General features: G+C 38.5%; 1 long non-coding RNA gene across 1 annotated transcript in view; it reads right to left on the reverse strand.

Moving 5' to 3' along the window:
• Nucleotides 1-17,845, reverse strand: part of LOC119783614 — a 30,872-nt gene extending 13,027 nt beyond the window's left edge. The window contains exon 1 of the long non-coding RNA XR_005280826.1: nt 17,688-17,845. This is a non-coding gene — a long non-coding RNA (uncharacterized LOC119783614). The remainder of the gene's footprint in view (nt 1-17,687) is intronic.
• Nucleotides 17,846-21,265: the final 3,420 nt, after the last annotated feature.

The following is a 21,265-nucleotide window of genomic DNA, read 5'->3' on the forward strand; positions in this document are numbered from 1 at the left end:
AGGTACCTTACTTTCCTGAAAGGTCTGAAATGTCTAGCAGCTAGACTGTTGAGGTAGACTCTAGCACAACAGAAAATATAATCCCTCTAGAGCAACATATATCCATGATCCTCCCTTCGTTTGAAAATAAAACTTATTTTCACTTTGTATACAAACATCAAGCAAAGCAGATCCTCCCTAATTTTTAGGAGATGATGAAATTACGTATATATATTTCTGTTTCTTGGCCTATTCTTTGCCCTATATGGCAGCATTCCATGCAGGACCAACAGGTTCTGTAACAGCGTTTTCCATTTTTATCTTTACTATAAAACACCAAAGTATTGTGTACACATTTATCTGACTGGCAGGAGTGTGTGTTTTGGTGATTTATATGAGCTCACATTTTATTTGGTAATTGGGTTTTTAAAGACATAATCAAAGCAAAGGTTTTTCACTTTTATTTTCTTTAAGTTTGGATTGACGGCTTATTAAAGTGTGGCGGTCCACACCCACACTCACCACCGCGGACTCCACAGTTACCTCTCTGTCTCCCCGCTCTGCTTTTTATGCTCAAATAATTAACTCTGCCTGTTTGGATTACGATTGTCTAATTGTAGCAAGCGTCGTCATGGAGACTATCGAGCCATTGATGCAGAAACAGCCCTACTTGGCCGTGTTTGGCTAAAACAAGGCTTTGTTCAGATGTCAGACGCAGATTTATGATGGTGAAACAGATTATATTTGGCAGGAAAATCAATACACCGACTGGATGCTTATTTTGATAAACAGGTCTGTGGATGTAACCTGCACAGAAGCCGGTCGGCCATGTGTTTGCTCTGAAATAATGAATGGAAGTTCAGTTCTAGAGGAGCACAGCTGGGTTCAGCTTCAAAGTTTTACACCCATACTCTCTAATCTCATTGTTTTTTCATTTAAATAACATTTGATTTTCAGCATAGTTTGTCAACATGAAACGCAGAAATGAATGCCTTTCAGAATTTCCTGAAGGAGAACTTGTCAAAAGAGAAAAATTGCTTCCAGTGCAACCTGGGTTTGGAAAAGTCACTTTATGGAAATTTCTGGAGAAGAAATAATATGATTCATGAAAAACACTATGTTAATGATTTTCAATTTTTGGAAAATTTAGCTGTATAATTTTTCATTTGGAAAGATTGACTATGCTGTTGATTACACTCCTTGCTCTTTATACAATTAAGTGTAGTTAGAGGGATTAAAATATAGTTCAAAATATAGTTTTAAGTCACATTTTGGTTTCTCTGCAGCCTGTTTCTAAGAACATTAAAAGCTAGGTAGAAAGAAGGTAGAAAAGAAGGTAATCTTAGTTTTTGAGGCCTTTAAATAAACCATTTTTATTTAATTTGAAATAATTTCCAAGGAACTGTTTAATCTTTCTGGATGGTCTTTATTTAATTTTCTCTCATTTTTGTTTTAACAAAGAAACATGAACATAAATTAACTCTGTTTTTGTAAATTACTGTAGGTGTACATGTCAAAATAGAAAGCTAAATAGAAAGTGACAATTTTGGTCTCTGAGCAGTTGAAACTGCTTCCATATGAGAACTAATAGAAACCTTTCTGCTCATATGAGCGCTAATAGAAACACTTTCTGCTCATCCAAACCACAATGATTTAGTAGAATTTCTTTCATTATATGGAACCAGTGCCTTTTACTTATATTGTCAGTGATGTAGGGGATTTATTTTTTTACCTCAGTGTGGGAGACATTTGTGGTAAAAGTATTCACATGGATTGGTAAAGACACTCACAAAAAATGCTAAAGGGGCAGTTCTGTGTTATTTCCCTTTCCTGCTCATATTTTTTTTATGGCATGTAATGCTGTATTAGCGTTATGGTATTTTAAAGATCTTTTCCCAGCTAATCATCACCCAAGTTTTGAATTATGTTAACTTTGGCTTAAAGGGGTCATAGAATGCTAAACCAAGTTTACATTGTCATAGATGAATAACGATAGTTCAGTGGGTGAAATGGACGTACAGAGAAGTTCAAACCCCATTAACTCCTCCTTTCTCTGTAAATCTCTCAATTCTAAACTTCCACTATAAAACGGGCGAATCCAAACGAAGCCCCAAATTGAGGTCCATTCAGTGATGTTGCCATATTTCGTTCTGGCCTGTACTTTTGTCACGCCCCGAAATGTACATATAGACCAGCCCACTGGTTGTTGGGTTTACAATTATCTTTACTTCTGAACAATGTGAGCTGCTGTGTGATGTCTACGTTCTACTGCACCTGAATGTCACTGTGACGTCCTAAACATTTCAGGCTTAATTCTTATAGTGGTCGTACTAAATTAGTAGAAGAAAAAAAATGGAATTAAGCATTCAGACATACTGTGAGAATACAGCCTAAGTTCTTAGAATGCAGCACATTACTCCGACCAACGATGACTCTGTCTAATGATTAACTTTAACTTACTTTTCAATGATCTAATGTTCCAAACCCAGCCCAACACTCCCATCACTCCCATCACTCCTGATCATTTTTCCTGAAATAACATAACACATACTTTGCCCTTCCTCGTTTGTCTTGATGGAAAGAGAAAATGGTCATTATAGGATTTCAGTCTACCTCTAATTGCAATTGCAGTGTCTCACACATTAAAAGAAGATGATACGTCTTTATAAACCCACTTAATGCTCATCCCTGTAAACTTAAAACAAATTCAGTTAACAGAGAAGAGAAAAAAAATACATTCCAGGACCAGGAAGTCAATAACACCTCTATCCCCCTCAGGGTGCACATTACCATTGTTGTGCGCCAGGTTAATGTACTTCAAACAAGGTTTATTATACACTGACGTGCCCTCGCAGTGAAGTGAGGAGTGTAGTCATGCACTGTAGGTGAGGGTGAAGCAGATTGCTTCCTTCAGTGTTGTTTGTAGTTGTGTAGTGAAGTGAGTGTGGTTTCCAGCACTGTTAAATATTTAAAATGATTAACATTGTATCCAGTTAAATTTACTCTGTGGAATAAAACTCAAACCTGCATCAGTTCTTCCAACATCTCTTCTCAACATGTTAGGATGCTGTTTGTGTTTCTCAGCCAAACACTCAAGTTGATTTCTGTTGTTAATATTTGACTTTTATATAAATATTTCTAAATATGAACAATATATCTGCAATAACAGCTGTATCATTTGATGTCAGTATTAGTGTTAATATGACACAGAGTTGGCATTATGAGATGGGCCGATATTAACAACCAATGTTTTTATCCATCTTGTTGTTTGCGTTTCTGCAGGGGAGGGGAGGGGATTGGCCATGTAGTGTTTGTTTGTGACAGTGATAGTTATGATGGACATCCTTATTGGGGGTTTTACTGTAGCAGAGAAGCTGCCAGGACAGGTAGGAGAATGTTTGTAATACCAGTTAGCATTAGTTATCTGCTATAAGAGCTATTGGTATTGGCCCAAATGTATATATATTGGTATTATTGTTTTTTCATATATCAACAACAAGTTTGTCTCCTAACTTTTAAAATAGAAAACACGACAAAGGAACTACAGGAGTATTGATACATGTTGGTTTTGTGAGGGAAACACCACCAAGATTTTAGACAATGTGACGCAGGTTTTTCAGTTATCTTTGGTTCTGCAGTGGAAGAATCTTAGTCTTCTCCCATATTCTATCATCGCTGAAGGTCAGACTCCATAAGGTTTAACCTATTGAAGCAGAAAAGAATTAGCATAGGATTTTATACGAATCTCTTTTAACTATTATCAGCTTAGTTTGAATGATGAATGTTGTTATTGTTCATTTAATCTTATAATTTAAAATCTGAATATTTGAGATATTTTAAATAATCCATAAGGATTACATAAACCTCTGTTGTTTTTCTTGTGGTACAGATTGCTCATTGCTCAGATCTTCAAACTTATTTCACATTTTTGAGACTGACTGATTGCTAATAGATGATTTCTTTATAACCTTCAAAATATTGTAATGTAGCCTAATACCAATGTCGGGTTCATAAAATGTAGGTTTTTGCAAAAGAAGAACTGAAATATACAATTATGGATACAATTTCAGCAGAAAGGAGAGACAGTTGAACCCCAGACTCAAACACACTGTCTCCCACTGGACCTCCTCCACAGAGCATTTTATTAACAGAACATGACACATGGTTACAAACAGAGTATTGTTCTGACAGAACAATTGATCAGTTCATGAAGACAGAATGTTCCATCAGAATGACAAGGCAGGATGGTCTCCTGTCTGAATCATGAGACAGGAGTGGAGCATCCCCTTGCAAAAATGTTTTATAAGCACACATTTATTTTATAATCATCATTGAATAAACCTAACAACCAACTTCTGTCTCAACAGCCAAAACTCAGCTTTTAGGTTCATGAAATAATTAACTTTTTTATGTTTTTCAAGACATGATCAAATTAATATTTTTTCATACACAGCTGCCTGTTGCTATAAATTTATCATGACATAACAATCGTTTTAAGCAGAAAGCAGAAGCCTTGGATCATGGTAAATATTACCCACTGGGAAAAGGTAAAAGGTATTTTTTTATTTATTTTTTTTTAGAACCCTGAATTATTTTAAAAAATTGTGTATAATTAATAGACATGGCACGGAGCATGTGTTTTAGTATTCTTCATTGCTGTTAAATCCTTTATTACATTAAATCCTTTTCTGTCCTTTTCTTCTAACCTTGCTTAGTTAATTTTCTGCCCCCATCTATGGTCGTTCCTGAGACATCTTACTCTGGCCTTGGATCAACAAGAGCATTTAACTTTACCAGGACTGCAAACTCCTCAGTCCAACAATACATTTTTATCCTTAGTCCAGCAAAAAATAAATTTTACACACAAAAAAAAAAATATAAATAAATGTCACAATAAGAAGTTTTTTCTTAGTGGGATTTTGGTTGGAAATTCTGAAAAACAAAAACTCATAACAACCTCATGACAAAAAACTAGATCTTAAAATTGGTTATTGGTTTAATCATTCAATTTCAGAAAAGGTAAAACCTGCAGTTATGTTAAACTGACATGCTGTTTTTTGTGGCTTCTTTTTTTTTTGCAAAAGTTATTAAAAGCCACTTAGGAAGGTCCAATGAGCCACTAGAAGCTCTTGGATTGGAGGCTGCCGATTCCTGTTCTTTACCAAGGGGCCCTCTATCTCATCAATATTTCAAAAAAAAATAAAGTAGAGTGATGTACTGGGATGTGCCGAGGCTCAACCATGCTGCCAACAAGGTCACCACAGGGTTAGACTATACCAATGTTCAATAAATAATAAGAATTTGGAACATCGATGGACAATTCATTGTGAAGTGGTCTTCAGGTTTGATGATATCTGTCAGTCAGTGCGAAAGTCTCTTAGTGACTCTTCAAGCCAAAAACTATTGTAGCCTCTTGCCTGTCTGGAGAGATGACCATATGCGCTGTTTATACCAACTAACCTAATTATGGCTTGTGGCTTGAACACAGCAGATGATTATAAGCTGCAGCACAAATAGAAAGCGAAATTACCTTTATTTTAGTTTTCAAATATGGATATGACTGACTTTGAACACAGTGGGGGTGCAGAAACCCTGCACAGTTTTTGTTCATTATGCCGTGGTACCTCAGCGACGGCCTATAGTGCCCACCATAAAAGACCAGTGAACGGTGCACATCCTGTATTGATTTGTTTGCTGAATATCAGAGTGAATTTTCAGATGTATTTATAATGGCCTTATTAAAGCCTCCTTTGATCTGAAGAACGCAACAATAACAGCGTCTGTGTTGTTTGCAGCTAAAATCCTTGGTGGTGAGAAATGTCAATATAAACTGAGGCTATTCAGGGGTATTCACTTATTATTTTCTTTTAATCATAAAAGGTAATCCGTTTCAGAGGTGAGGGATGGAGGGCTGCTGCAGTTATTCTTTTCCATCATTGACGTAAAGCTGTTTTTTGGTAAATGTAATATTCTATTTGAAATACAAACAGCTTTAATTATTGAAAGTGACACTTCATCTCACTTGAAGAAACTGCCAGCTGTTGACATTGAATAAAGAAATGAGCAGAATTTCTGTGCTCGACACTGATGATGAAGATGTTATGTTGGAGGCGACTCATCTGTGGTTAAGAGATACTGAAAAAGGCAAACACAAAGACAAGTGATCTTATGAACTCATGATTAATGCGAGAGGGTTTTAAGTAAGGCTGAGCATCAACTGTGTATGTGCTTGCTTTCTTAAATGATGCTCAAGTGGAGTCAGATGAAAGAACAAATAACCAGAGCAACATTGAATCAAACTCAGAGGACATTCAAAAAATACCACGTCAAAGCATCTTCAATGAAAAGGAGCAGAGAGAGGAGTAGATTTTTCTCAAACACTAAACTCTTAAGGGTCCTACAGAGTTAGCCATACTGTGTTTATACCGTGAGCATTGCAAACTCTGTAGCACTATCCATGTATGTTAGAGATTTCCTAAACAAGTGTTTCAAGGGAACATATTGACTACTTTTGTGTTGATTGGTTTAACATATAAAACTGTGTTTTTTCCACTGAATACAATTTTTCCATAAGAAGTTTGCTGTCTGACATCAAGAATGTGGTGTGATAAATATTCATTTCTGGCAGACTTGTTGAAAAGACTTCCCCTTAGAGTCTTAAATCCTTTCTAGAATTTTTACTCCACTGGCATCTAATGACTTAGACTTAGATATATTTTGTCATTTTGTATACACGAATGTAAACAAAAATAAATTTCGTTAAGAACAGCTCTCCAGACAAATTTTTTTTTAAGTAAAGCCTTGAAAACAGTAAAAAAAAATCATAAAAAAGTAATATAAACATATGACTGTATATTTATTTTTATATAATATAATATATAATAAAATACAGTACAATAACCCATTTTACAAAAAATTCATCAGTCTAATGGCAGTGGTGAAGAATCTGTTATGGAATCTGCTGGACCTGCATCGGATGCTTCGAAGTATCTTCCCAGAGGGCAGCAGGGAGAACAGTCCATGGTGGGGGTGTGAGGGGTCTTTTATAAAGTTACGGGCTCAGGACACACAGCACTTGGATGAAATGTCTTTAATGGAGGGAAGAGGAGCCCCGACGATCCTTTCTGCTGTTCTCACCACTCTTCTCACCTATTTCCAGTCTGAGGCGCTGCAGCCTCCATGCCACACAGTGAGACAGCTGGTCAGAACGCTCTCTATGGTGCTTCTGTAGAAGGTGGTGAGGATGGGTGGGGGCAGGTGGGCTCTCCTCATCCTCTGCAAGAAGTACATGGTCAAAAGAGCGCTTTTGTGCTCTTTTGACCAGTGAGGTGGTGTTTACATTCCAGGTGAGGGTGTCTGTGACGTGCACCCCCAGGAATTTGGTGCAGTTGACCAACTCTACAGCTGAGCTGGTGATGACCAGTGGAGGGTGGTTAGGCCAGTTCTTCCTGAAGTCCACAATGATCTCCTTCGTCTTCTCCATGTTTAGGATCAGGCTGTTATCTTTAAACGAAATTATTATGAGTTATGACTACATTTAAAAGAAAAATTATGTATTATGCATACATAGAAAACAAAAGCAAAAGCTTTTTTTTCCGTTTCCTATGCTTATGAAAATGTCTTAAAGCTTGTTGTTGTTGCCTATTCTGTTCCAGAGTGACCGTACACTAACCTACTGTAGGTTGGCTAGGAATGTACCCACTCTGAGCTTTTGGTTTGATGGGGAGTTGGAACTCATCCAGGACTTCAGACTGAGTAGGAAGGCCATGCATGCCCTGCAGTCCCTGCTGAGGAGAGAATTGTACCATGACTGGAACCATCAGCTGGAAGTTCTGGGCACACCACCCTTAGAATTGTCCACAAGGTAGCACAGTTTATTTGGGACAATTTGAGCAGAGCAATATCCTTTCGAAGCCCAGCAAATCTAGACACTGTGGGTCATGGATTTGGTCAGCTTTCTGGGAAATCCATCTTCAGTAAAGCTGCTGGTGCAATTGATGATTGCCACATTAAGATTAAGCCCCCATCACTCCATAGATTGGACTGTTTAAATTATAAAGGTAAATACTCAATAACCATGCAGGCAAAACCTGTAAATAATTAAGTTCAGGCACATATGTGTTATGGGAAATTTTATTTAATTACTGTTAATGGTGTATATTGTTGCTCTGTGTCATATTTTTAATACATTTGATTAAAGTTCTATATTATGTACAATAACTTTATTGTTTGTTTTATAATGATATGACATGTTATATGAATTGGTGATGCTTAGTCAAAAAACAACAACCAAGCAATTTGATTAATAAAAATATTTGTATTCAGGAAGCTGAACTCACATTTTACAAAAGTATAAATTATATAACTATATAACAAATATCCATTCAAACAAGCTTAAACTGACACACTAGAAGGTAAACACACCACTTCTCTAACTGCATTTTGTCCACAACCTTTTTAAACAGGTCAAGAAACCTCTCAGTTTTGGCTTCAGTTTCCTCATACCTTTTTTGCTCCTTGTCCTACTCTTGTTTAAAGAAATCATTAGTGCTTTATTGTTTCTTCATGTCCTCTTTCTCGGCCTGCTGCTGTGGATGGCATCGGTGTTGGTCGTGGCGCAGAGGTGGAAGATGGACCCAGCTCTCAGCTTTTTTGCTGCCTGTTGGCCAGTGATTTTCCCCTTAAGGCTGAACACTTTGACTGCTGTCCAGCAGTGTTTAACATTAGAATGGGTAAATGCATGCTCAAAATATGATTGTTAAAACAGCAGGTAAGGCTACTCACTCCTAGAGTTGCTTTGTGGTGTACTTCTTCTTGCTGAACTGGTCCTCATTTTCTGCCCTAAACTTTATTAGGGCACATAACCAGATTAGACACAAGACAACACGTTGTGTTCACATTCTACAATTAATTTTCAGGTGGAGGGCAGGGACCAAAATACTATTGGAGACTAACATTTTGAAGGAAATTTCAAAAAAACAAATTCACAAATGTTGTTCTTGGTTATTTGACAGTGATAAATGATTGTGCTAACAGAGAAGACATTGGACAACATGGCTGTCCAAAACAACACTGTTTGTGTATTTCCAAAAATAGCGATTTTGCAATATTCATGTTTGAAAACACCAGTATGGAATTCAGCTGTATTTACATCTAACTAAGATATTCCGGCATGTTTTTGTTTTTGTTTTGTTTTTTATGCATGGTTACTTGTAAAAAATACCTACATTTGTGCAATTCTTTTCCACAGCGGGATTTTATTTCTGCTTTCGCTGAATGAGTTCGCAAAGTATTCTGGGAAGCCACTTCATTCTAAGTCAGCTCGTTCTCAAGAGATCATTTTAAGGGATCAGCAGGGTCGTTCCACCTAGATGTGGCGATTTGATGCGACACTTCTGCTTCTTTTAAATTTGATTTAACGAGTAGATATTAAGTGTCACTGCTTTACCAGGAGTTACAACATGCTCACTTGAACACCTAATGAAAGCTGACATGAAGACTGAATCAGTATTCATGAATTTGTCATGTAGCTGACGTGAAGCTATTGTTTAGGTGCAAGAAATGCTTCAGAAATGGCTGCTAGTTGATCACACCTCTTGATAAAATTAGCTTTCTACAGGCCCTTAAGATTTTGTATGAATTTAAATTATATGGTTTATACAACTAGTGTTAAAAGCTTGATTGCTCTCAATATCTCTTGTGATCAGTGGTTTTCAGGGATTTGGGGAGATAAATGTATGTAATGTATATGAAAATTTTTTTTAAAACATTTTAGAATATTGATGCTCTCTAAAAGGCTATTATAGGTTCTTAACCATTAATGTGTTTCCAGTGGTTGGTAAACCTTTGGTTGAACCCCGTGGATATACAGGTCCTTCTCAAAATATTAGCATATTGTGATAAAGTTAATTATTTTCCACAATGTAATGATAAAACTTGAAGATTCCTATATTTTAGATTCATTGCACACTAATATCGCCGCTGTCTTTTCACGTAAAGCCGGAGGACTACAGATTGAGCTGTTTGTACTACAAGTCAGGGTAATCGTGACGTCACATCCGGCCACTGGGACATTCCCTTTCCGTGTAGCCGTCTTTTGTTAATTTGTTTTTGGCTATTTAACTGTGTTTTGCCGCTTGCAGTTTTGTCTTTGCACTTGTACAAGTGTTTTCGAACGGTCAATTTTTTTTTAGATGTAAATTTGTTTCCCTATAATGTATTTTTTTTTCTCTAAAATGAAACTTTCTCTCACCTAAAATCTAACTTATTTAAAGTGTGAATTTGTTTCCTAAAATGTAAATTTGTTTGCTAGAATGTAAATTTGTTTTTAAAATTTTTTACTTTTTTTTTCAAAAATACATTTGTTTCATAAAATATAATTTTGTTTCTTCAAATGTTATTTTGTTTTTGATTTGTTAATGTGTTTTTGAATTGTAAATTGTTTTGCACTTCTCAGCCACCGTAGATTTTGGAGCATCTGCTGAAAAGCTTTATGGAGATGAAGATTTCATCTTTCAGCACGACCTGGCACCTGCTCACAGTGCCAAAACCACTGGTTTACTGACTATGGTATCACTGTGCTCAATTGGCCTGCCAACTCTCCTGACCTGAACTCCATAGAGAATCTGTGGGATATTGGAAGAGAAAGTTGAGAGACGCAAGACCCAACACTGTAAATGAGCTAAAGGCTGCTATCGAAGCATCCTGGGCCTCCATAACACCTCAGCAGTGCCACAGGCTGATTGCCTCCATGCCATGCCGCATTGAAGCAGTCATTTCTGCAAAAAGATTCCCGACCAAGTATTGAGTGCATAGCTGTACATAATTATTTGAAGGTTGATTTTATTTTTATTAAGAGCACTTTTATTTTATTGGTCGGATGAAATATGCTAATTTGGTGAGATAGGAATTTGGGGTTTTCATCTGTATTATGACAATAAAAGACCTGAAATATTTCAGTTAGTGTGCAATGAATCTGAAATATATGAACAACTTTTATCATTACATTACGAAAAATAATTAACTTTATCACAATATGCTAATATTTTGAGAAGGACCTGTACTTTGGTTTGATCAGATCTCACTTTCAGATTTGCTGCATCTAGAGTGAATTTTGTCTTGTTATAATTGCAAGAAAAGTACACTGATAAAGGAAAATTTGAAAGAAAAAAAAAGAGTTGGGTAAATGAAAATTTGAAAAGCTTCTTCAAAAACAATTTGGTAATTTATGCATTTTTTGTTACATTTTTTTCATTTTCTTCATACTTAAGTTTTTTTTAATGCTTTTTAAAAATATATTTGACAGATTTTACATGCTCATATTTTATTTTTCCAGCTTTTCTTTTCAATGTTGAGTTTTTATCCATCACATTCTTTAGAATTTAGTTTTATAGATCATATTCTGCCTCTTATAAGAAACATTCTGTTAATATGTTAGGCTAGTTGTATAGCACAATTCAGTACGAAGACAATTAAAATTGATTTACAGGAATAAACAGCAAAATGGAAGCAAAATAAAAGCAGATTAAAAACAAGTAAAGATAAAAACATGATAAAGGTATGTAGCAGAATAAATCAAATAGTTCAACCAAAGATTTTAACTGATAATACATCAGTTAACAGTTTATATTGAGGTGCTGATCCATTCAGTGATTTATAGACTAGCAGAGGGATTTTAAGGTCTATTATGTGAGCTACAGGGAGCCAGTGGAAGTACGTCTGAACTTGGCTGATGTGCTCTACTTTCTTAGTTCTAGTGAGAACACAGGCAGCAGCTGCAGCTGTCTGATGTACTTTTTATGCAAACCTATGAAGAGACTGTTGCAGTAATCAATTGTACTAAGGATAAATGTACGAATGAGTTTTTCTAATCCTGCTTGAAAATTAGCTCTTTAAGCCTGGAGATGTTCTTCAACTGAGAAAAGGCTGACTTAGTAACTTCCTTTGTGTGTCTCTGAAGGTTCAGGTCTGGGTCCATCATGACCATCAAATTTCGGCCATAATCAGTGGTTCCTAGCTGTAGGAGCTGAAGCTGTGGGACAAATCTGGATCTCTCCTACTATGATCAGAAGATTATTTCTGACCAAATTATTGTATTATTATTGTAAGTTTTGCCTATAACAGTTGGACAAAATGATAGCATAAATGTATACTTGTTTTTAGTATCCACTGATGTCACCGTACTAGAACAGAGAATTTTTTCTTTTGAAAAGTTAAAAAAAGAAAAGAGAAGAGGAGGTTAGTTCTACAGCTAAAAAGGTATGATGAATTGCAGAAGCAACAGTTAAGCAAAATGAGTTTTCATTAAGCTCCAACACTTCAAACTGAGCTGATCACCGATCCCTGCCGTCTCTAATAACAGTGTTTGGTTAAAGTGCAGCTTCCCAATAAACTGGACCTGGAAAACAGGCTGACTAAGTAGCATTGATTCATTAAACTCTTCCTGCTGTGGAGGGATATTTTCCCTTAAATATTATCTACAGCGCTAAAGGTTACTTTACAACCAGCACTGTGGAAAGGACAGTGTAAAATATCCTAGTGCACAGAGCAAGATAACATAAACACATTTTAAAGATCTATAAATCATTTCATGCAAGAAAAGCTGGTGGAGCAGGAAGACACTAACAGAACAGAAGGTAAAATAAATCTGATTTTTAGCAATGAGTAATGAGAGGCAAGCTTTGAACCGCTAATACAGCCATTTGTTTGGATGCATTTTTTGGATTTAGATCACAGACTGTATAGAATATAATAAATCTCTTATAAAGTCACTACTTAGCGCGACATTACACATCATTAAGCTGTAGCCTGTTCTCTGCCTCCAAGTAAAATTATCCAAAACATTCAAAACAATCTAATAAGATGCCAGTATCACCTCAGCTGCTGCACTGAATATCTTTAAAGCAGAGAAACAGCAGCTCTACTTCATGGCCCCAAGGACGATTCGGCTACTGCCTGATTTCAAGGGAGATTCCAGCAACTCAGTCAACTTAATTTTAGTCACTCATATTTTGGATCTTGTTCTATCTCATGACCAAAGGTGAGCACAGATATGTAGAATGTCCCCAATAAATGCTCTTTTTTGCAGCAAACTTTAATAAGCTGTGTAAATCTAATTGGAAATGGCCGCTCATTAGTGTTGGACTAGACATGGGCTCATCAAAGCATGGATGCATAACACAGAAAAAGAATGTTTTCTGTCATATCATCTCAAGCATAAAAATATAAATTTTGATAAACTCCAGGATTTGAATTGTAAGAATTGGTCAAATGAGACTCTGACTCAGACTTCCAACACCCCATCACACAGACAACTAGTGTGAAAGCTTAACAGTTTTTTGAAACGAAACTGCTGCAGGCTGTGTCAGGGACTAGAACAGGAACCTCTGGAAATGGAGACAGAAGATTGGTGAAAAGGTTAGTTTTACGAATGGCATCAATCACAACTGTGATGGGCACTAACCTTCTTAGTCCTCAGTTTGGGAAGAACCATGAAATTGTGTTGGAGCCAGTTGACAGTAGCGCTGATGTTGCTTTCACTGGTTAAGAAGTCCCAGATAATAACTCCAGCCAGAGATGATCCATGGTCAGGCAGAGGGTCAGAAAAGTGAATATGTATATATATATATATATATATATATATATATATATATATATATATATATATATATATATATATATATATATATATATATATATATATATGACAAAAAACAATTTGTAAGACTTGCAATCATATTTACCTACTACAAAATATTTGTTTTCTTTTATAGTTAAATTAATCACAATTATTTTGCCAGAAATAGGTATTAGGACAAAGAAGAACGTCAAGGGTTTAGAAGAGATAAGGCATTTTTTTCTTTAAAGGAATGTTCTATGTTTATGGGAAAGAAAGGAAAAAGCACATTACCAGCAACCTAATAACAGAGAAATACTTGTGAAATACTGCTTGTACCAGTAGTGTATTCTGCTGTGAAACCCTAAATTTGAAGAACCTAAATTTTATATACTGTATTTTCACGACCATAAGGCGCACTGTACTATAAGGCGCAGTCTCAGTTATGTGTGCCATTTCTGTATTTAACACACACATAAGGCGCACCGGACTATAGGGCGCGTTTTTTATATACAGGTACAAGTCCTCTACTCCCTTTAAATACCTCTACTGCGTATTTAAAAATACAGCGGGCCCAAAACTGAGTATGACTGTGCTTTATTCATGTATTTATTACAAAGTATTAATCAAACCTGGGAGCTGGCCGTGAGACAGACACATCGCAGATGACAGAGCGCTGTGGTCACTCCTAAATTACCGGTAACTTAAAATCCTGAAACCTGCCGACGGAATATGTTCGCTTTTATTACCGGTATCCTGGTGCCTGCAGTTTAAATTATTTAGATGAAAAACACCTGCCAGCCACCGCGGCGAACCCGGAGGCTGCCCGGCCTAGAGGCTGCTGATGAAGGGATTTCTACTGTCGGCGCACCGCTGGTATGTGGGGGTCTGAGCGCCTCCGACAGAAATAGATAATCTGGATGAACTGACTGCAATTATTAAGTTTTCAGGTGGACTTTCTCACTTAAAAACATATTAAAACTACTTTATTCCCACTGATCACAGCAAATATAGCTGCAAGATTTAGATTGTTTAGATGAAAAACACCTGCCAGTCGCCGAGGTGAACCCGGAGGAGACCCGGCCCAGAGGCTGCTGTTGAATTAAGTTTTCAGGTAGAAAAATAGAGCGGGAGCAAAACTGAGTATGTTTGTGCTTTATTCAAGTATTTATTACAAAGTATTAATCAAACCCATCAAAGTCATCATCCTCTGTTTCTGAATTAAACAGCTGCGCTAAATCAGACATGCCAGTTTCCCCTTCTTCGCTGTCAGAGTCACTTTCCGTGCCGGGCGGCTCCTCAGAAATAATGCCGGCTTTTGCGAAAGCTTGAACAACAGAGCCAGCAGACACGTTAGTCCAAGCATCTACAATCCATCCGCAAACGGTGGCGTAATTTGCCCGGCGCTGCCTTCCACTTATCGTGAAACTGTGGTCTCCGTCGGTCATCCATCGCTCCCACGCCGCTCGCAGCCTTACTTTGAACGGCCGGTTCACACCGATGTCGAGCGGTGGAAGTTCCTTTGTCAGACCTCCCAGGATAAAGGTGAGCACAGCGTTTATTTTTTTTCACCATGTTTTTCACATCAGCTGTGAGATGGGCATGCATGGAGTCACATATTAAAAGCGATGGTGATGCGTGGAAAAAACCACCTGGTCTCCTCACATAGCCTACACCTCCCTCAGCCACGCTTTCATCATCTCCTCATCCATCCAGCCCTTTCATTTGCTTTAATATCATATGTCATCAGAGCGATGTGTCGTCTCACAGCCAGCTCCCAGATCAGCTTCTCTGATTCGTTGATGCGGCGCTTCCAGCAGCAAAACTAAAATTTTTCCATCTCGAGCAGCAGCAGCGCGTTGGCGGCGCGCTCCTGACGCGCTGCCGACGCGCTGCGCCTGCTGCTCAAAACACGCTGCGGGACCTTTTGCTGCGTCTATACGCTCGTCAACCGTTGACTTTGCATGTAAATTCGCTGCTTCTGCTGCACCTGCTGCGTCCGGTTCACAGCGAGCACAGCATTAATTTGTTTCACCATGTTTTTCACATCAGCTGTGAGATGGGCACGCATGGAGTCAGATTAACAGCGATGGTGTGGTGATGAGTGGAAAAAAAACCACCTGGTCTCCTTACATTCACCTCCCCCAGCCACTCTTTCATCATCTCCTCAATGAGGTGGTCTCAAAAGTCGCAGTTGCAACACACATAGGGCGCACCGCACCATAGGGCGCACCGCACATTTTGAGGGAAAAAAAAGGTGTGTGCGCCTTATAGTCGTGAAAATACGGTACCTTGCTTATAATCATGACCTTATACTATTCCTTCATACTACCTTAAATGACTTTATTGTGTTACGGTATAAGACACACTTAAAAAACATCAACCAACTCTGTTGGTGTGCTCTATTCTGTACACCCAGAACTAGAATCAAACATAGAGACAACCAGAATGCTTAATAAATCCTCCTTTACAGAAGAATAGTGAATGTTAAATTTAAGTTGTGTCTGACTAAAGGGTTCTGGACCAGATAAGTTTTTTCTAAACTGCTTCCCAAACTCCTTTTCACAATTTGTTTTTTTATATTATTCATGCCAATGTGTGTGTCCAGGGTCTTTCTGCATGGAGTTTGCATGTTCTCCCTGTGCATGCATGGGTTCTCTCCGAGTACTCCAGGTTCCTCCCACATACCAAAAACATGACTGTTAGGTTAATTGACTTCTCTAAATTCTCCTTGGGTGTGATTGTGTGTATGAATGATTGTTTGTTGTTTTCGTCTCTGAGTTGCTCTGCAGTGGACTGGCGACCTGTCCAGGGTGTACCCCACCTCTCACCTGGAGATAGGCACCAGCATCCCTTGTGACCCCAGCAGGGATAAGCGTGACAGAAAATAAATGGATGGATGGATGGATGGATGGATGGATGGATGGATGGATGGATGGATGGATGGATGGATGGATGGATGGATGGATGGATGGATTTTAAGAACTTCTGTGATATGCCTGGAAAGCCATGTGGCTCTAGATCTGCAGATGATCCACAGAAATTGAACTAAAATGATTTTTCTTCCCTGGCTTTTTTAATTTCAAAAACTAACTCTAGTACAAGATCTGTGGGAGGAGTGGAGAGAGGAGGACAGAGTGGACCAGGACTCTCGAGACCTAAAGAGAGGAATGGTTAAACATCATATGAGCATTTATGGTACAAGTGATAAAGATTGAAAGATTTTTGTTATTTACCGGTATTTATCTGTCTGAGATTTTGCTCTTATAATAAAAGCTTGATTGTTTTAAGTCTTTTCACACATCGTTTAATAGGAATCCTATAAAATTTGTCCACATCTTCTAAAGAAAAAAGACAGAACATTTGAAGTGGTTTAGAATTTCTCACATCATTCAAGAATGGCCTGACTAGATTTATCTGCAGCTTTCACATCGGCTCACCAAAGGAATGCTTCATAACCCAAAAGAAAGCAATAAGGGAAAAAGGATGAGGGTTACAGAATGCTGTTTCTTTTTTGTAAACATATTAAACTGACGTATTATAACCATATGGTCCCACTGTAAAGAGTACCAGCAATATTTGCAAGTGAAGTCTATCAGGCTACACAGGACCACGGTAACAAAAAGATGAGGTTCATTTGCAGCTAATATTACAGCAACAAATAGATACACTATTGGACTTTCCACAGAATTCAATCCTAACATTTCAAACACCACAGTAGTTAATTATAGCCTTAAGTCAGATGCTTTGATGCATTTTCCCTCAGCAGGAACACTGTGCTTTTTCCTTCGCTGGAAGTAGTTTTCTGTCAGTCCCGAGGTAAACTGCCTGATGGCGCACAGCAGGACTCTGATCACCCACAGCACATACTGTAGCTATTGTGTCTGAGTGTGTGTGTGCATAGTGTGGAGAAGAGCTGACCGCACACAGACCGACTTCACTGTGACATGGCACAAGTAGCAGTGCACCACTGCTGCCATCATTGTGTGTAGATTGTCGAAAAGGGGACCACAACTTCAGCTTGCTCCTGACATAATGCAGAAATTGTGGGTCGGTCTAAAGAAAAAGAAAACAACGGATAAAGAAAACCAACCTCTTGGTATAGAGTATGTGAAGACTCTCCACGTCTGATGCTGGCAGGCTCTCCACAAGTCCAAGATCAACGGCAGAGAGGCGAAAACCACCCTGCGTGTCGGCAGACCAAGGCTGTAGGGCCCGTCTCACACAGGCAGGACGCGGTCACCCAGAAATGCAGCAAAACCGTAAACTTAACTGGCTCATAGAAAACGCTTTGGAGGTCTTAGAAGGAAAAGCGAGAAAGGCTTATTGTGATGTTAAGGTGGAATCGCCTACTCTGGGTACGGTCTTTTCCTCTTGGCCTGAATCCAGGTCTGCATCTAAGCACACACTCCACTCAGGCATTAATGTCGCCTCCAAAGGCAAGATGTGTGAAAGTCTTCAGAGGAGGGCCAGAAAAAGGTTCTCCAAGAAGTAAGGCAGTTTGATTGCTTGCCTGACCTATTGAAATCAATCCAGGTGACATATGACATCCAGACATAAAGGGATTGATTGTTTTTACTGATGCTCTCCAGCGAAGCCCTGTTCATCCACGAGGCTCCCCCAGTCTCTACCGACCGCCGCTCATGTGTTTCCCATCAGGGGAAGTCTGTGGTTACCTTCCTGATTTTGCTGGACTGGAAAAACATAGCTAATATGGTGTGATCTGGAAAAAGCTTTGATGCAGAGGCTTTACAAATAAACCCCTGAATGCCATATGGTTTGCATTCATCTCCTAATTTATTTCCTATAAATGTCTGTTGAATATTGTGCAGAGCCAACATGTGTTCAACCAGACTTGGAAAAACAGAAGGCCAGGGAGAGCAGTTTGTGGCAAAGAGTGATTATTATGATCTGTCTGTTGGGTTTTTTTCTCCTTACGGCATGATAGATGGGCCAGAGAGCCGCTCCAAAGCAAGCAAACAAGAAAACATCCAAACACTTTCCCTCCGAGCGCCGTGAGCTCACCTTACAGATGCCGGGGCCCGACTCAAACCATGTTCCACTCAGAAAGGCATTAAAAAGTAATGATTGTCAGCCTCGTGATGACTCATCAGCTGACAGACTTTCCTCCCATTAAGTTGGGTGTTTGGTTACCACCGACGGGGAAGTCAACAGACAGCAGGCGGCCAGTGGTGGGGGACATGTGGAAGTGAACTCGTCCAAAAGCAGCAGACTTTTCCTGGAGCGGCTTCCAGAAGGCTGGAGATCTAACCTGCTTTCTTTGCTGCAGCTACAGGGAGCACCGACAATCACTGACCAGCAGCTGCCTGTGTGGGCGTTTGCTCCTCTAAACTTTTTTTTTTAGTCTTTTATTAGTTTTCTGAACTTTTTTTTGGTGAAAAAATACAACGGCCAAAAAAAGAAACATAAAAAGATTTGCATGTCAAAAGTTCACTTCAAACTTTGAGTAATAATGCATTAATTTTCCACTTGCTTGACCTTTTTCTAAGACAAAGTGCTAAATATTTGCAGCTGGTTAAAAAAAAATGGGCAGGAAGTGAGGGGTGGGGTGTTGGAGTTTCATTTTCTGCTCAGCTATTTTCTGTAAACATGTTAAGGTAGAACTAGGGTTTTTAGATATGAGGCCTTGTCATGACCTTTTTGATATGCTATTACTCAACAACAAATATCACTGTTTGTGGGGGGGGGGTTTATGTGGTAGACCAGCAAAAGGTAGAGCAGAGGCGTATATGTCACCTTTAATGTAGAGAAGGAAAGATTCCTGTGACATCCTGTGACTGTGGCCCTCTTGGCTGCTTCTCTCATTAATTTTGTCATACTCAATTCCTAGCTTATAGGTTAAAGACACATTTTGTAAGTTTTTACTGAATATGTTTAAAATAGCCGTTTTATTTAACCCTTTTTGACAAAAGCATGTTTTGATGAACAGATTGACACCTCAGTAGTTCATCACCAATGCATCTATAAGCCTAAATTTTCCTGAATTTACTGCAGGTCCAGTACAACTGCTGAGATATTTGTTAAAGTATGCAACAGCATCTCAGTTTGATGTAAGTTCAGATGCTGACAAGACTGTGAAAAACGTTTATTTTGTTTCATCATTAGTTTTTTAGAGGTGACACTACTTCTGTGCTTCTGTTCATTTTCCTGCTGTGTTAACAGAGTTCTCTGGACTTAAGGTCACAAACTGACAGCATGGGTTCCTCCTTTCGACAGGTCATCAGGCAGCCCCAGGCCAAACCGTCACATTACCACCAGGTTTTACTGTTGATAAAATTGCAAGATCAGGCCACATGGAACAGAACACCTTTCAGAACTTCTATTTTATTTCATCAGTCCAAAGGATATCTTACCAGAACTCTTTAGAACCGTCGAAGAGGTTTTTTTGTCAAATTTAGTTTGCTTTTTTGCTCTTTTTGTTCAGCTTCTGCTATGGATCTTCTACTACTTCTACTGGATATGGTGTTGAATTGACTAAAACACTGAGCTGAACTGAGGCAAGTGAGACCTGCATTGTTTTAGATCTTAAGCCCAGTCCCATTTCTCTCACTTGCACTCGGATTTGCGCATTCACGTGTACGGTTAGTGTGTCCCAATAGTTAAAGGAGGGGGAAGTGCCCTCCAACCCTTTAAATTATCCCGTCAGACTGTGTGAGGTCAGGAGAATAAGAATACATAAATAAGAATAGGTAGATTCCTTTGTGCAAAGTGTAAAAAAAGGGGGGAAAAAAGAAATTCCCAAGGGTGCTTTTTCACAGACATTTTACAAGTAGGGCTATCATATAAAACCCCAATAAAACATTTTAAAGTTTTGGTTTGTAACTTAAGGATAAATGGGACAACATTCACTGGGTATGAATACTTTGATGGCTATTAGATCTGACTATGGTTGAAGAAAGGGGATCAGCACTGAACACAAAACATCTGCCTGGAAGAAGAGCGACATGCGGCGCTCAGTAAACTCTCCAAAGCTAGAATCTGATATTTTAAACAGCCCAGTCTGTTGGCAGTTTTAGTGCGATGCAGTGTTGCACACAGCCCAGCAGTCTATAAAAAGGTTCCACTTAATAGTTTGTGGCACTTAAATACGCACTACAGCGAATATTCATGTCTATCCCTGTGGTCCCATCCAAAGCAGTTTAGAGCAGATAGGGGGAGTCCTGTATTTACTTTCAGCCGGCTGAGGGGAGGAGAGGCTATAATCACAGATTGAAATGTAAATGTGAGGGAGCAAACTGAAGTATCAGAGCCGGCCAGCGCGCCGAGTGGAGATATAAATTGCAATCTGTCTGACAAATTTTTCTCATCTGACATTGTGTAAATGGATGTGTAAGTGACTGGTAGGATTGGAAAGAGAAATCGATGCAGGAGGCGATGAGTGAGAGTGGCTGAAAGAGTGGTTCATACACTGAATTAAGGGCTGATAATTTGATCACGCAAACTATATTCATTACATAAGTGACCATGTTTGCTGATAGAAGACAGACTTTGTTTTATAAAGTTAATATTTACTACAGGTGAATAATAGCGCTACATGTTTCATTTTATGCTTTTTGCTTGCTCTCATGACAAATTAAAGAGAATCTCTGATTGCTTTCTGCTTGGTCAATATACCAGGAAGATTTCTGTAACTTAAATAATTAATTGGTT

The sequence above is a fragment of the Cyprinodon tularosa genome, unplaced genomic scaffold (genome assembly GCF_016077235.1).
Source record: "Cyprinodon tularosa strain WSP-4 unplaced genomic scaffold, ASM1607723v1 ctg209, whole genome shotgun sequence".
NCBI classification, from domain to species: Eukaryota; Metazoa; Chordata; class Actinopteri; order Cyprinodontiformes; family Cyprinodontidae; genus Cyprinodon; species Cyprinodon tularosa.